General features: G+C 45.4%; 8 non-coding genes across 8 annotated transcripts; 4 read left to right on the forward strand and 4 right to left on the reverse strand.

Annotated features, from left to right (window-relative positions):
* Window positions 1-696: 696 nt before the first annotated feature.
* Window positions 697-768, reverse strand: trnaw-cca (transfer RNA tryptophan (anticodon CCA)). The gene has a single exon. It is a non-coding gene; the product is annotated as a tRNA-Trp (tRNA).
* Window positions 769-1,527: 759 nt separating this feature from the next.
* trnas-uga (transfer RNA serine (anticodon UGA)) lies at window positions 1,528-1,610 on the forward strand. Its single transcript has one exon. It is a non-coding gene; the product is annotated as a tRNA-Ser (tRNA).
* Window positions 1,611-3,388: 1,778 nt separating this feature from the next.
* On the reverse strand, window positions 3,389-3,460 carry trnaw-cca (transfer RNA tryptophan (anticodon CCA)). The gene has a single exon. It is a non-coding gene; the product is annotated as a tRNA-Trp (tRNA).
* Window positions 3,461-4,219: 759 nt separating this feature from the next.
* On the forward strand, window positions 4,220-4,302 carry trnas-uga (transfer RNA serine (anticodon UGA)). Its single transcript has one exon. It is a non-coding gene; the product is annotated as a tRNA-Ser (tRNA).
* A 3,680-nt stretch (window positions 4,303-7,982) lies between these two features.
* On the reverse strand, window positions 7,983-8,054 carry trnaw-cca (transfer RNA tryptophan (anticodon CCA)). Its single transcript has one exon. It is a non-coding gene; the product is annotated as a tRNA-Trp (tRNA).
* Window positions 8,055-8,813: 759 nt separating this feature from the next.
* On the forward strand, window positions 8,814-8,896 carry trnas-uga (transfer RNA serine (anticodon UGA)). The gene has a single exon. It is a non-coding gene; the product is annotated as a tRNA-Ser (tRNA).
* Window positions 8,897-12,142: 3,246 nt separating this feature from the next.
* On the reverse strand, window positions 12,143-12,214 carry trnaw-cca (transfer RNA tryptophan (anticodon CCA)). The gene has a single exon. It is a non-coding gene; the product is annotated as a tRNA-Trp (tRNA).
* A 759-nt stretch (window positions 12,215-12,973) lies between these two features.
* Window positions 12,974-13,056, forward strand: trnas-uga (transfer RNA serine (anticodon UGA)). Its single transcript has one exon. It is a non-coding gene; the product is annotated as a tRNA-Ser (tRNA).
* Window positions 13,057-16,796: the final 3,740 nt, after the last annotated feature.

A 16,796-nucleotide genomic window follows, 5' to 3' on the forward strand; every position in this document is an offset into this window, starting at 1 on the left:
AGAATGCCAAGCCCAGCTCTGAAGCTGCTTTTAGATTTCATTATCATTCAAAACTGTTTGTTTGCTCGGAATGAAAAACTTATACTTGATATTTGAATGTTTTTTTCTTTACAATAATTTTGTGAGTTTCTCTTTGGTGCAGTCTTTACTTCTTTCAACTATGTGTTTACATGTATCACATGGCATTGCTCTCTGTATACCTGCAGCATGCGAGTGTTTTGTTTGCCATTTTTATTCAGTTCCATTTACAGAAGCCCTCTAATTCAGCTACTATTCACACCTATCCAATGTATTCACACCTGGTGCTTTCAGAAAACAATGGAACGTCCAGCTACCCGGGCCCCCTCCCCAGACGGTCAACACTTGCGGCTCCCCCATCACCTCTACCACTCAGTAAAGCTCACAAATTTCTCCATGTGCCTTCACACCTCTTTCCATACTTGAAAGGGATGTAAACAGACTCTCTAAGACACAGGACCCATGCAAAGCAGCTGGGCCAAATTCGGTGCCTCCATCCACCCTGAGGAACTGTGCTGATCAGTTGTCTACAGTGTTCACTGACACCATCAACAACTCACTGGAGACACGTCATGAGTCATGGACCTGAATTTCTGGACAGACGGACGAGTATGCCACAAGCAACTAAAAACCTCCTATTGGAAGGGAATCACAGGCTGCAGTCCCCTCACTCTCGGCTGACCTTGACGTGATTTGAACACGCAACCTTCTGATCTGGAGTCAGATGCGCTACCATTGCGCCACAAGGTCCCACAAACCTGGCCCTCTGCTCAAAACTTCTGAAAATCTCTGAGAAGCCAGACCATCTTTCCACACAAGCAATTTTTCTGCAACTGGAGGTTGTTCAACTTGTGAATGCAAAGAGGTTGTGCCAAAGACGCATGTCATTTCAGACCATGCATGTCAACATGCACACGTAGAATCTCTCTTTATACTTGAAAGGTTCTCCTCTTTGAGAAAAGAATACAAATCGAGGTTTGAAGTGCGCTTGCAGTAGTCAATCAAAGGCCTAATATAGTGTCTGTCATTCAGTGCTCACGCTCTGATGAGCTTTGCAAGCCAGCTAGACAAATTCTTAACAATGCATATTTGTTACTGATGCTTGTCAGAGAAAGACAAAGTCCTTGGACAGTGTCTAAAAATAAAAGACCTTCCTCTCACACACACCTAAAAAGTGATTGCTCAGAAGGGAGTGCTTTTGTACGTGATGATCTCCTGTCTCAAACACAAGCTGCTCTGGAGAGGCTCCTTGTGCCGTCTGCACCAAAATGCTATTCATGGGGGTAGGAGACCAGTGCTGTCAGCCTTGAATGAAATCTTACCTGACTAAACGACCTTACACTTCACACACAATGGTCTCTTCAACGACTGTTAATGGTATTTACCAGAGAAGTGACTTCTGACTAGGGAGTGTTCTGGCATGTGATGATCTCCAAAAGAACCAGCGCTGTTGGAGCAGGGAGCAGGCATCTCTCACCACAGGCCAAAAGGTGCAGGTGAAGTGGAGGAGCTGTGATGGCCGAGAGGTTAAGGCGTTGGATTTGAAATCCAATGGGGTGTTCCCCGCGCAGGTTCAAACCCTGCTCACAGCGAAAATGCGTTACGGGTGCTTCTTTTTCTGCTAAGATAAGGTTGCAATTAGTCGGAGGGGCTCATATACAAAAGTTGCAACGGTGCCCAGGAGCATTGAGTGATTGACAGTTCTCCAATCACCGGTTCACACCACTGTACTTACATACTAATCATTCATGTACAAAATGTGCTTGTCTCCAAGGAGAGTCCCTCTTCTTCTCTCCAGGCTTTATAAACAAAAACGGTGGGAGATGTCGATCAGTGGCATGTGCACAGACTTTGAGTCACATATTAATTCAAACAGGCTGCAGTCCTGTCACTCTTGGTTGACCTTGATGTGATTTGAACACGCAAGCTTCTGATCTGGAGTCAGATGCGCTACCATTGCCCCACAAGGTCCCACAAACCTGCCCCTCTGCCCAAAACTTCTGAAAATCTCTGCAAAGCCAATCCATCTTCTTTCCACACAAGACATCAAAATTGTTGCAGGGGGCTACTTGTTATCACTGCTATAGAAAGGCTAGAATGACAAATCTTAATCCTTTCTGGCTACGTTTGGTTTTCAGTTAGGCGGCAGTACCTGGTCACTGGTCTCCCGGCAAACACAGCCAGCCATTTGGGTACACCCAAAGCAACACAGTGGTCCAACCGTTTACCGTCACTTTAGCAGCAGGTACACCGTTGCCTCCATTGTTGTTCTTGTGTTGCAAACAGGTGATGTCACGCTGTTGAGGTAACAAAGTGAATGGGCTTTGAAGAAGATGTGGCAAACAGGTTATATTCACTAGGATTTGCTTCTTAGTTAGGCAACTTCTGGGTTTAGTCTGTTTTGTCCAATTTTTGGAAGGTGAATGGCTTCTTCCTGGAAACCTATCCCAGACTTGTAAGCAAGCCTTTCGGAGCACAGTTGTTTAGTACGTCCTGAAAACAGACGAGCCTAGCAGAGGATGGTTTCGATCCATCGACCTCTGGGTTATGGGTCCAGCACGCTTCCGCTGCGCCACTCTGCTCCACACGTACCACAAGACTAGCGCTGCTTAAAAGTGGGCCTTCAATAACATCTTGCATGAACAAACTGTGGGAATTCTGAAGGTGGACGGTACCCGTTTGAACACTGACTCTGAAGCTGCTTTTAGATTTCATTATCATTCAAAACTGTTTGTTTGCTCGGAATGAAAAACTTATACTTGATATTTGAATGTTTTTTTCTTTACAATAATTTTGTGAGTTTCTCTTTGGTGCAGTCTTTACTTCTTTCAACTATGTGTTTACATGTATCTCATGGCATGGTTCTCTGTATACCTGCAGCATGCGAGTGTTTTGTTTGCCATTTTTATTCAGTTCCATTTACAGAAGCCCTCTAATTCAGCTACTATTCACACCTATCCAATGTATTCACACCTGGTGCTTTCAGAAAACAATGGAACGTCCAGCTACCCGGGCCCCCTCCCCAGACGGTCAACACTTGCGGCTCCCCCATCACCTCTACCACTCAGTAAAGCTCACAAATTTCTCCATGTGCCTTCACACCTCTTTCCATACTTGAAAGGGATGTAAACAGACTCTCTAAGACACAGGACCCATGCAAAGCAGCTGGGCCAAATTCGGTGCCTCCATCCACCCTGAGGCACTGTGCTGATCAGTTGTCTACAGTGTTCACTGACACCATCAACAACTCACTGGAGACACGTCATGAGTCATGGACCTGAATTTCTAGACAGACGGACGAGTATGCCACAAGCAACTAAAAGCCTCATATTGGAAGGGAATCACAGGCTGCAGTCCCCTCACTCTCGGCTGACCTTGACGTGATTTGAACACGCAACCTTCTGATCTGGAGTCAGATGCGCTACCATTGCGCCACAAGGTCCCACAAACCTGCCCCTCTGCTCAAAACTTCTGAAAATCTCTGAGAAGCCAGACCATCTTTCCACACAAGCAATTTTTCTGCAACTGGAGGTTGTTCAACTTGTGAATGCAAAGAGGTTGTGCCAAAGACGCATGTCATTTCAGACCATGCATGTCAACATGCACACGTAGAATCTCTCTTTATACTTGAAAGGTTCTCCTCTTTGAGAAAAGAATACAAATCGAGGTTTGAAGTGCGCTTGCAGTAGTCAATCAAAGGCCTAATATAGTGTCTGTCATTCAGTGCTCACGCTCTGATGAGCTTTGCAAGCCAGCTAGACAAATTCTTAACAATGCATATTTGTTACTGATGCTTGTCAGAGAAAGACAAAGTCCTTGGACAGTGTCTAAAAATAAAAGACCTTCCTCTCACACACACCTAAAAAGTGATTGCTCAGAAGGGAGTGCTTTTGTACGTGATGATCTCCTGTCTCAAACACAAGCTGCTCTGGAGAGGCTCCTTGTGCCGTCTGCACCAAAATGCTATTCATGGGGGTAGGAGACCAGTGCTGTCAGCCTTGAATGAAATCTTACCTGACTAAACGACCTTACACTTCACACACAATGGTCTCTTCAACGACTGTTAATGGTATTTACCAGAGAAGTGACTTCTGACTAGGGAGTGTTCTGGCATGTGATGATCTCCAAAAGAACCAGCGCTGTTGGAGCAGGGAGCAGGCATCTCTCACCACAGGCCAAAAGGTGCAGGTGAAGTGGAGGAGCTGTGATGGCCGAGAGGTTAAGGCGTTGGATTTGAAATCCAATGGGGTGTTCCCCGCGCAGGTTCAAACCCTGCTCACAGCGAAAATGCGTTACGGGTGCTTCTTTTTCTGCTAAGATAAGGTTGCAATTAGTCGGAGGGGCTCATATACAAAAGTTGCAACGGTGCCCAGGAGCATTGAGTGATTGACAGTTCTCCAATCACCGGTTCACACCACTGTACTTACATACTAATCATTCATGTACAAAATGTGCTTGTCTCCAAGGAGAGTCCCTCTTCTTCTCTCCAGGCTTTATAAACAAAAACGGTGGGAGATGTCGATCAGTGGCATGTGCACAGACTTTGAGTCACATATTAATTCAAACAGGCTGCAGTCCTGTCACTCTTGGTTGACCTTGATGTGATTTGAACACGCAAGCTTCTGATCTGGAGTCAGATGCGCTACCATTGCCCCACAAGGTCCCACAAACCTGCCCCTCTGCCCAAAACTTCTGAAAATCTCTGCAAAGCCAATCCATCTTCTTTCCACACAAGACATCAAAATTGTTGCAGGGGGCTACTTGTTATCACTGCTATAGAAAGGCTAGAATGACAAATCTTAATCCTTTCTGGCTACGTTTGGTTTTCAGTTAGGCGGCAGTACCTGGTCACTGGTCTCCCGGCAAACACAGCCAGCCATTTGGGTACACCCAAAGCAACACAGTGGTCCAACCGTTTACCGTCACTTTAGCAGCAGGTACACCGTTGCCTCCATTGTTGTTCTTGTGTTGCAAACAGGTGATGTCACGCTGTTGAGGTAACAAAGTGAATGGGCTTTGAAGAAGATGTGGCAAACAGGTTATATTCACTAGGATTTGCTTCTTAGTTAGGCAACTTCTGGGTTTAGTCTGTTTTGTCCAATTTTTGGAAGGTGAATGGCTTCTTCCTGGAAACCTATCCCAGACTTGTAAGCAAGCCTTTCGGAGCACAGTTGTTTAGTACGTCCTGAAAACAGACGAGCCTAGCAGAGGATGGTTTCGATCCATCGACCTCTGGGTTATGGGCCTAGCACGCTTCCGCTGCGCCACTCTGCTCCACACGTACCACACGACTAGCGCTGCTTAAAAGTGGGCCTTCAATAACATCTTGCATGAACAAACTGTGGGAATTCTGAAGGTGGACGGTACCCGTTTGAACACTGACTTTTATAAATCTTTGTCACCTCGGCGTTCAATGCTTCAGAGCTTCTTGGACTGCTTGTCAGGTCTCGTGTGCGGCCCAACAGATTTTAAGCTAGGGTCAGCCAACCATTTCCTCGTTAGCTGCTAACTCGAATCACTGAGCTTATTGTGTGAGCCACTGAGTCGCATAGTCACGTAAACGCTTAGACGTGAAAACACTGACACTTGGTGTTGCGTATGTTTACTTCCTAAATAAACCCATGAACTCTCTTCAATGAACCTTATTTTACCTTTAGTTAACTAAAATCGACGTTCTGTTACACGAACACACTCTGCTGATGCACTTCGATGCTCTTAATACTTCCCGCTGATTGTCAATGGTAGTTCTTATCGGTAGAGATGTAATACCGTCTGTAATCACAAGCACCGACATTAGACACGAAATCTGAATGTATCCAACACAGCGGACACAGTGACATTGTCCACAGTGAAAAACTATCCTGGATATGATGAGCTTGCTTCAGAATGCCAAGCCCAGCCTCCATTGTTGTTCTTGTGTTGCAAACAGGTGATGTCACGCTGTTGAGGTAACAAAGTGAATGGGCTTTGAAGAAGATGTGGCAAACAGGTTATATTCACTAGGATTTGCTTCTTAGTTAGGCAACTTCTGGGTTTAGTCTGTTTTGTCCAATTTTTGGAAGGTGAATGGCTTCTTCCTGGAAACCTATCCCAGACTTGTAAGCAAGCCTTTCGGAGCACAGTTGTTTAGTACGTCCTGAAAACAGACGAGCCTAGCAGAGGATGGTTTCGATCCATCGACCTCTGGGTTATGGGCCCAGCACGCTTCCGCTGCGCCACTCTGCTCCACACGTACCACAAGACTAGCGCTGCTTAAAAGTGGGCCTTCAATAACATCTTGCATGAACAAACTGTGGGAATTCTGAAGGTGGACGGTACCCGTTTGAACACTGACTTTTATAAATCTTTGTCACCTCGGCGTTCAATGCTTCAGAGCTTCTTGGACTGCTTGTCAGGTCTCGTGTGCGGCCCAACAGATTTTAAGCTAGGGTCAGCCAACCATTTCCTCGTTAGCTGCTAACTCGAATCACTGAGCTTATTGTGTGAGCCACTGAGTCGCATAGTCACGTAAACGCTTAGACGTGAAAACACTGACACTTGGTGTTGCGTATGTTTACTTCCTAAATAAACCCATGAACTCTCTTCAATGAACCTTATTTTACCTTTAGTTAACTAAAATCGACGTTCTGTTACACGAACACACTCTGCTGATGCACTTCGATGCTCTTAATACTTCCCGCTGATTGTCAATGGTAGTTCTTATCGGTAGAGATGTAATACCGTCTGTAATCACAAGCACCGACATTAGACACGAAATCTGAATGTATCTAACACAGCGGACACAGTGACATTGTCCACAGTGAAAAACTATCCTGGATATGATGAGCTTGCTTCAGAATGCCAAGCCCAGCCTCCATTGTTGTTCTTGTGTTGCAAACAGGTGATGTCACGCTGTTGAGGTAACAAAGTGAATGGGCTTTGAAGAAGATGTGGCAAACAGGTTATATTCACTAGGATTTGCTTCTTAGTTAGGCAACTTCTGGGTTTAGTCTGTTTTGTCCAATTTTTGGAAGGTGAATGGCTTCTTCCTGGAAACCTATCCCAGACTTGTAAGCAAGCCTTTCGGAGCACAGTTGTTTAGTACGTCCTGAAAACAGACGAGCCTAGCAGAGGATGGTTTCGATCCATCGACCTCTGGGTTATGGGCCCAGCACGCTTCCGCTGCGCCACTCTGCTCCACACGTACCACAAGACTAGCGCTGCTTAAAAGTGGGCCTTCAATAACATCTTGCATGAACAAACTGTGGGAATTCTGAAGGTGGACGGTACCCGTTTGAACACTGACTCTGAAGCTGCTTTTAGATTTCATTATCATTCAAAACTGTTTGTTTGCTCGGAATGAAAAACTTATACTTGATATTTGAATGTTTTTTTCTTTACAATAATTTTGTGAGTTTCTCTTTGGTGCAGTCTTTACTTCTTTCAACTATGTGTTTACATGTATCTCATGGCATGGTTCTCTGTATACCTGCAGCATGCGAGTGTTTTGTTTGCCATTTTTATTCAGTTCCATTTACAGAAGCCCTCTAATTCAGCTACTATTCACACCTATCCAATGTATTCACACCTGGTGCTTTCAGAAAACAATGGAACGTCCAGCTACCCGGGCCCCCTCCCCAGACGGTCAACACTTGCGGCTCCCCCATCACCTCTACCACTCAGTAAAGCTCACAAATTTCTCCATGTGCCTTCACACCTCTTTCCATACTTGAAAGGGATGTAAACAGACTCTCTAAGACACAGGACCCATGCAAAGCAGCTGGGCCAAATTCGGTGCCTCCATCCACCCTGAGGCACTGTGCTGATCAGTTGTCTACAGTGTTCACTGACACCATCAACAACTCACTGGAGACACGTCATGAGTCATGGACCTGAATTTCTGGACAGACGGACGAGTATGCCACAAGCAACTAAAAGCCTCATATTGGAAGGGAATCACAGGCTGCAGTCCCCTCACTCTCGGCTGACCTTGACGTGATTTGAACACGCAACCTTCTGATCTGGAGTCAGATGCGCTACCATTGCGCCACAAGGTCCCACAAACCTGGCCCTCTGCTCAAAACTTCTGAAAATCTCTGAGAAGCCAGACCATCTTTCCACACAAGCAATTTTTCTGCAACTGGAGGTTGTTCAACTTGTGAATGCAAAGAGGTTGTGCCAAAGACGCATGTCATTTCAGACCATGCATGTCAACATGCACACGTAGAATCTCTCTTTATACTTGAAAGGTTCTCCTCTTTGAGAAAAGAATACAAATCGAGGTTTGAAGTGCGCTTGCAGTAGTCAATCAAAGGCCTAATATAGTGTCTGTCATTCAGTGCTCACGCTCTGATGAGCTTTGCAAGCCAGCTAGACAAATTCTTAACAATGCATATTTGTTACTGATGCTTGTCAGAGAAAGACAAAGTCCTTGGACAGTGTCTAAAAATAAAAGACCTTCCTCTCACACACACCTAAAAAGTGATTGCTCAGAAGGGAGTGCTTTTGTACGTGATGATCTCCTGTCTCAAACACAAGCTGCTCTGGAGAGGCTCCTTGTGCCGTCTGCACCAAAATGCTATTCATGGGGGTAGGAGACCAGTGCTGTCAGCCTTGAATGAAATCTTACCTGACTAAACGACCTTACACTTCACACACAATGGTCTCTTCAACGACTGTTAATGGTATTTACCAGAGAAGTGACTTCTGACTAGGGAGTGTTCTGGCATGTGATGATCTCCAAAAGAACCAGCGCTGTTGGAGCAGGGAGCAGGCATCTCTCACCACAGGCCAAAAGGTGCAGGTGAAGTGGAGGAGCTGTGATGGCCGAGAGGTTAAGGCGTTGGATTTGAAATCCAATGGGGTGTTCCCCGCGCAGGTTCAAACCCTGCTCACAGCGAAAATGCGTTACGGGTGCTTCTTTTTCTGCTAAGATAAGGTTGCAATTAGTCGGAGGGGCTCATATACAAAAGTTGCAACGGTGCCCAGGAGCATTGAGTGATTGACAGTTCTCCAATCACCGGTTCACACCACTGTACTTACATACTAATCATTCATGTACAAAATGTGCTTGTCTCCAAGGAGAGTCCCTCTTCTTCTCTCCAGGCTTTATAAACAAAAACGGTGGGAGATGTCGATCAGTGGCATGTGCACAGACTTTGAGTCACATATTAATTCAAACAGGCTGCAGTCCTGTCACTCTTGGTTGACCTTGATGTGATTTGAACACGCAAGCTTCTGATCTGGAGTCAGATGCGCTACCATTGCCCCACAAGGTCCCACAAACCTGCCCCTCTGCCCAAAACTTCTGAAAATCTCTGCAAAGCCAATCCATCTTCTTTCCACACAAGACATCAAAATTGTTGCAGGGGGCTACTTGTTATCACTGCTATAGAAAGGCTAGAATGACAAATCTTAATCCTTTCTGGCTACGTTTGGTTTTCAGTTAGGCGGCAGTACCTGGTCACTGGTCTCCCGGCAAACACAGCCAGCCATTTGGGTACACCCAAAGCAACACAGTGGTCCAACCGTTTACCGTCACTTTAGCAGCAGGTACACCGTTGCCTCCATTGTTGTTCTTGTGTTGCAAACAGGTGATGTCACGCTGTTGAGGTAACAAAGTGAATGGGCTTTGAAGAAGATGTGGCAAACAGGTTATATTCACTAGGATTTGCTTCTTAGTTAGGCAACTTCTGGGTTTAGTCTGTTTTGTCCAATTTTTGGAAGGTGAATGGCTTCTTCCTAGAAACCTATCCCAGACTTGTAAGCAAGCCTTTCGGAGCACAGTTGTTTAGTACGTCCTGAAAACAGACGAGCCTAGCAGAGGATGGTTTCGATCCATCGACCTCTGGGTTATGGGCCCAGCACGCTTCCGCTGCGCCACTCTGCTCCACACGTACCACAAGACTAGCGCTGCTTAAAAGTGGGCCTTCAATAACATCTTGCATGAACAAACTGTGGGAATTCTGAAGGTGGACGGTACCCGTTTGAACACTGACTTTTATAAATCTTTGTCACCTCGGCGTTCAATGCTTCAGAGCTTCTTGGACTGCTTGTCAGGTCTCGTGTGCGGCCCAACAGATTTTAAGCTAGGGTCAGCCAACCATTTCCTCGTTAGCTGCTAACTCGAATCACTGAGCTTATTGTGTGAGCCACTGAGTCGCATAGTCACGTAAACGCTTAGACGTGAAAACACTGACACTTGGTGTTGCGTATGTTTACTTCCTAAATAAACCCATGAACTCTCTTCAATGAACCTTATTTTACCTTTAGTTAACTAAAATCGACGTTCTGTTACACGAACACACTCTGCTGATGCACTTCGATGCTCTTAATACTTCCCGCTGATTGTCAATGGTAGTTCTTATCGGTAGAGATGTAATACCGTCTGTAATCACAAGCACCGACATTAGACACGAAATCTGAATGTATCCAACACAGCGGACACAGTGACATTGTCCACAGTGAAAAACTATCCTGGATATGATGAGCTTGCTTCAGAATGCCAAGCCCAGCCTCCATTGTTGTTCTTGTGTTGCAAACAGGTGATGTCACGCTGTTGAGGTAACAAAGTGAATGGGCTTTGAAGAAGATGTGGCAAACAGGTTATATTCACTAGGATTTGCTTCTTAGTTAGGCAACTTCTGGGTTTAGTCTGTTTTGTCCAATTTTTGGAAGGTGAATGGCTTCTTCCTGGAAACCTATCCCAGACTTGTAAGCAAGCCTTTCGGAGCACAGTTGTTTAGTACGTCCTGAAAACAGACGAGCCTAGCAGAGGATGGTTTCGATCCATCGACCTCTGGGTTATGGGCCCAGCACGCTTCCGCTGCGCCACTCTGCTCCACACGTACCACAAGACTAGCGCTGCTTAAAAGTGGGCCTTCAATAACATCTTGCATGAACAAACTGTGGGAATTCTGAAGGTGGACGGTACCCGTTTGAACACTGACTTTTATAAATCTTTGTCACCTCGGCGTTCAATGCTTCAGAGCTTCTTGGACTGCTTGTCAGGTCTCGTGTGCGGCCCAACAGATTTTAAGCTAGGGTCAGCCAACCATTTCCTCGTTAGCTGCTAACTCGAATCACTGAGCTTATTGTGTGAGCCACTGAGTCGCATAGTCACGTAAACGCTTAGACGTGAAAACACTGACACTTGGTGTTGCGTATGTTTACTTCCTAAATAAACCCATGAACTCTCTTCAATGAACCTTATTTTACCTTTAGTTAACTAAAATCGACGTTCTGTTACACGAACACACTCTGCTGATGCACTTCGATGCTCTTAATACTTCCCGCTGATTGTCAATGGTAGTTCTTATCGGTAGAGATGTAATACCGTCTGTAATCACAAGCACCGACATTAGACACGAAATCTGAATGTATCCAACACAGCGGACACAGTGACATTGTCCACAGTGAAAAACTATCCTGGATATGATGAGCTTGCTTCAGAATGCCAAGCCCAGCTCTGAAGCTGCTTTTAGATTTCATTATCATTCAAAACTGTTTGTTTGCTCGGAATGAAAAACTTATACTTGATATTTGAATGTTTTTTTCTTTACAATAATTTTGTGAGTTTCTCTTTGGTGCAGTCTTTACTTCTTTCAACTATGTGTTTACATGTATCTCATGGCATGGTTCTCTGTATACCTGCAGCATGCGAGTGTTTTGTTTGCCATTTTTATTCAGTTCCATTTACAGAAGCCCTCTAATTCAGCTACTATTCACACCTATCCAATGTATTCACACCTGGTGCTTTCAGAAAACAATGGAACGTCCAGCTACCCGGGCCCCCTCCCCAGACGGTCAACACTTGCGGCTCCCCCATCACCTCTACCACTCAGTAAAGCTCACAAATTTCTCCATGTGCCTTCACACCTCTTTCCATACTTGAAAGGGATGTAAACAGACTCTCTAAGACACAGGACCCATGCAAAGCAGCTGGGCCAAATTCGGTGCCTCCATCCACCCTGAGGCACTGTGCTGATCAGTTGTCTACAGTGTTCACTGACACCATCAACAACTCACTGGAGACACGTCATGAGTCATGGACCTGAATTTCTGGACAGACGGACGAGTATGCCACAAGCAACTAAAAGCCTCATATTGGAAGGGAATCACAGGCTGCAGTCCCCTCACTCTCGGCTGACCTTGACGTGATTTGAACACGCAACCTTCTGATCTGGAGTCAGATGCGCTACCATTGCGCCACAAGGTCCCACAAACCTGCCCCTCTGCTCAAAACTTCTGAAAATCTCTGAGAAGCCAGACCATCTTTCCACACAAGCAATTTTTCTGCAACTGGAGGTTGTTCAACTTGTGAATGCAAAGAGGTTGTGCCAAAGACGCATGTCATTTCAGACCATGCATGTCAACATGCACACGTAGAATCTCTCTTTATACTTGAAAGGTTCTCCTCTTTGAGAAAAGAATACAAATCGAGGTTTGAAGTGCGCTTGCAGTAGTCAATCAAAGGCCTAATATAGTGTCTGTCATTCAGTGCTCACGCTCTGATGAGCTTTGCAAGCCAGCTAGACAAATTCTTAACAATGCATATTTGTTACTGATGCTTGTCAGAGAAAGACAAAGTCCTTGGACAGTGTCTAAAAATAAAAGACCTTCCTCTCACACACACCTAAAAAGTGATTGCTCAGAAGGGAGTGCTTTTGTACGTGATGATCTCCTGTCTCAAACACAAGCTGCTCTGGAGAGGCTCCTTGTGCCGTCTGCACCAAAATGCTATTCATGGGGGTAGGAGACCAGTGCTGTCAGCCTTGAATGAAATCTTACCTGACTAAACGACCTTACACTTCACACACAATGGTCTCTTCAACGACTGTTAATGGTATTTACCAGAGAAGTGACTTCTGACTAGGGAGTGTTCTGGCATGTGATGATCTCCAAAAGAACCAGCGCTGTTGGAGCAGGGAGCAGGCATCTCTCACCACAGGCCAAAAGGTGCAGGTGAAGTGGAGGAGCTGTGATGGCCGAGAGGTTAAGGCGTTGGATTTGAAATCCAATGGGGGGTTCCCCGCGCAAGTTCAAACCCTGCTCACAGCGAAAATGCGTTACGGGTGCTTCTTTTTCTGCTAAGATAAGGTTGCAATTAGTCGGAGGGGCTCATATACAAAAGTTGCAACGGTGCCCAGGAGCATTGAGTGATTGACAGTTCTCCAATCACCGGTTCACACCACTGTACTTACATACTAATCATTCATGTACAAAATGTGCTTGTCTCCAAGGAGAGTCCCTCTTCTTCTCTCCAGGCTTTATAAACAAAAACGGTGGGAGATGTCGATCAGTGGCATGTGCACAGACTTTGAGTCACATATTAATTCAAACAGGCTGCAGTCCTGTCACTCTTGGTTGACCTTGATGTGATTTGAACACGCAAGCTTCTGATCTGGAGTCAGATGCGCTACCATTGCCCCACAAGGTCCCACAAACCTGCCCCTCTGCCCAAAACTTCTGAAAATCTCTGCAAAGCCAATCCATCTTCTTTCCACACAAGACATCAAAATTGTTGCAGGGGGCTACTTGTTATCACTGCTATAGAAAGGCTAGAATGACAAATCTTAATCCTTTCTGGCTACGTTTGGTTTTCAGTTAGGCGGCAGTACCTGGTCACTGGTCTCCCGGCAAACACAGCCAGCCATTTGGGTACACCCAAAGCAACACAGTGGTCCAACCGTTTACCGTCACTTTAGCAGCAGGTACACCGTTGCCTCCATTGTTGTTCTTGTGTTGCAAACAGGTGATGTCACGCTGTTGAGGTAACAAAGTGAATGGGCTTTGAAGAAGATGTGGCAAACAGGTTATATTCACTAGGATTTGCTTCTTAGTTAGGCAACTTCTGGGTTTAGTCTGTTTTGTCCAATTTTTGGAAGGTGAATGGCTTCTTCCTAGAAACCTATCCCAGACTTGTAAGCAAGCCTTTCGGAGCACAGTTGTTTAGTACGTCCTGAAAACAGACGAGCCTAGCAGAGGATGGTTTCGATCCATCGACCTCTGGGTTATGGGCCCAGCACGCTTCCGCTGCGCCACTCTGCTCCACACGTACCACAAGACTAGCGCTGCTTAAAAGTGGGCCTTCAATAACATCTTGCATGAACAAACTGTGGGAATTCTGAAGGTGGACGGTACCCGTTTGAACACTGACTTTTATAAATCTTTGTCACCTCGGCGTTCAATGCTTCAGAGCTTCTTGGACTGCTTGTCAGGTCTCGTGTGCGGCCCAACAGATTTTAAGCTAGGGTCAGCCAACCATTTCCTCGTTAGCTGCTAACTCGAATCACTGAGCTTATTGTGTGAGCCACTGAGTCGCATAGTCACGTAAACGCTTAGACGTGAAAACACTGACACTTGGTGTTGCGTATGTTTACTTCCTAAATAAACCCATGAACTCTCTTCAATGAACCTTATTTTACCTTTAGTTAACTAAAATCGACGTTCTGTTACACGAACACACTCTGCTGATGCACTTCGATGCTCTTAATACTTCCCGCTGATTGTCAATGGTAGTTCTTATCGGTAGAGATGTAATACCGTCTGTAATCACAAGCACCGACATTAGACACGAAATCTGAATGTATCCAACACAGCGGACACAGTGACATTGTCCACAGTGAAAAACTATCCTGGATATGATGAGCTTGCTTCAGAATGCCAAGCCCAGCCTCCATTGTTGTTCTTGTGTTGCAAACAGGTGATGTCACGCTGTTGAGGTAACAAAGTGAATGGGCTTTGAAGAAGATGTGGCAAACAGGTTATATTCACTAGGATTTGCTTCTTAGTTAGGCAACTTCTGGGTTTAGTCTGTTTTGTCCAATTTTTGGAAGGTGAATGGCTTCTTCCTGGAAACCTATCCCAGACTTGTAAGCAAGCCTTTCGGAGCACAGTTGTTTAGTACGTCCTGAAAACAGACGAGCCTAGCAGAGGATGGTTTCGATCCATCGACCTCTGGGTTATGGGCCCAGCACGCTTCCGCTGCGCCACTCTGCTCCACACGTACCACAAGACTAGCGCTGCTTAAAAGTGGGCCTTCAATAACATCTTGCATGAACAAACTGTGGGAATTCTGAAGGTGGACGGTACCCGTTTGAACACTGACTTTTATAAATCTTTGTCACCTCGGCGTTCAATGCTTCAGAGCTTCTTGGACTGCTTGTCAGGTCTCGTGTGCGGCCCAACAGATTTTAAGCTAGGGTCAGCCAACCATTTCCTCGTTAGCTGCTAACTCGAATCACTGAGCTTATTGTGTGAGCCACTGAGTCGCATAGTCACGTAAACGCTTAGACGTGAAAACACTGACACTTGGTGTTGCGTATGTTTACTTCCTAAATAAACCCATGAACTCTCTTCAATGAACCTTATTTTACCTTTAGTTAACTAAAATCGACGTTCTGTTACACGAACACACTCTGCTGATGCACTTCGATGCTCTTAATACTTCCCGCTGATTGTCAATGGTAGTTCTTATCGGTAGAGATGTAATACCGTCTGTAATCACAAGCACCGACATTAGACACGAAATCTGAATGTATCCAACACAGCGGACACAGTGACATTGTCCACAGTGAAAAACTATCCTGGATATGATGAGCTTGCTTCAGAATGCCAAGCCCAGCCTCCATTGTTGTTCTTGTGTTGCAAACAGGTGATGTCACGCTGTTGAGGTAACAAAGTGAATGGGCTTTGAAGAAGATGTGGCAAACAGGTTATATTCACTAGGATTTGCTTCTTAGTTAGGCAACTTCTGGGTTTAGTCTGTTTTGTCCAATTTTTGGAAGGTGAATGGCTTCTTCCTGGAAACCTATCCCAGACTTGTAAGCAAGCCTTTCGGAGCACAGTTGTTTAGTACGTCCTGAAAACAGACGAGCCTAGCAGAGGATGGTTTCGATCCATCGACCTCTGGGTTATGGGCCCAGCACGCTTCCGCTGCGCCACTCTGCTCCACACGTACCACAAGACTAGCGCTGCTTAAAAGTGGGCCTTCAATAACATCTTGCATGAACAAACTGTGGGAATTCTGAAGGTGGACGGTACCCGTTTGAACACTGACTTTTATAAATCTTTGTCACCTCGGCGTTCAATGCTTCAGAGCTTCTTGGACTGCTTGTCAGGTCTCGTGTGCGGCCCAACAGATTTTAAGCTAGGGTCAGCCAACCATTTCCTCGTTAGCTGCTAACTCGAATCACTGAGCTTATTGTGTGAGCCACTGAGTCGCATAGTCACGTAAACGCTTAGACGTGAAAACACTGACACTTGGTGTTGCGTATGTTTACTTCCTAAATAAACCCATGAACTCTCTTCAATGAACCTTATTTTACCTTTAGTTAACTAAAATCGACGTTCTGTTACACGAACACACTCTGCTGATGCACTTCGATGCTCTTAATACTTCCCGCTGATTGTCAATGGTAGTTCTTATCGGTAGAGATGTAATACCGTCTGTAATCACAAGCACCGACATTAGACACGAAATCTGAATGTATCCAACACAGCGGACACAGTGACATTGTCCACAGTGAAAAACTATCCTGGATATGATGAGCTTGCTTCAGAATGCCAAGCCCAGCCTCCATTGTTGTTCTTGTGTTGCAAACAGGTGATGTCACGCTGTTGAGGTAACAAAGTGAATGGGCTTTGAAGAAGATGTGGCAAACAGGTTATATTCACTAGGATTTGCTTCTTAGTTAGGCAACTTCTGCGTTTAGTCTGTTTTGTCCAATTTTTGGAAGGTGAATGGCTTCTTCCTGGAAACCTATCCCAGACTTGTAAGCAAGCCTTTCGGAGCACAG

The sequence above is a fragment of the Maylandia zebra genome, linkage group LG23 (genome assembly GCF_041146795.1).
Source record: "Maylandia zebra isolate NMK-2024a linkage group LG23, Mzebra_GT3a, whole genome shotgun sequence".
NCBI classification, from domain to species: domain Eukaryota; kingdom Metazoa; phylum Chordata; class Actinopteri; order Cichliformes; family Cichlidae; genus Maylandia; species Maylandia zebra.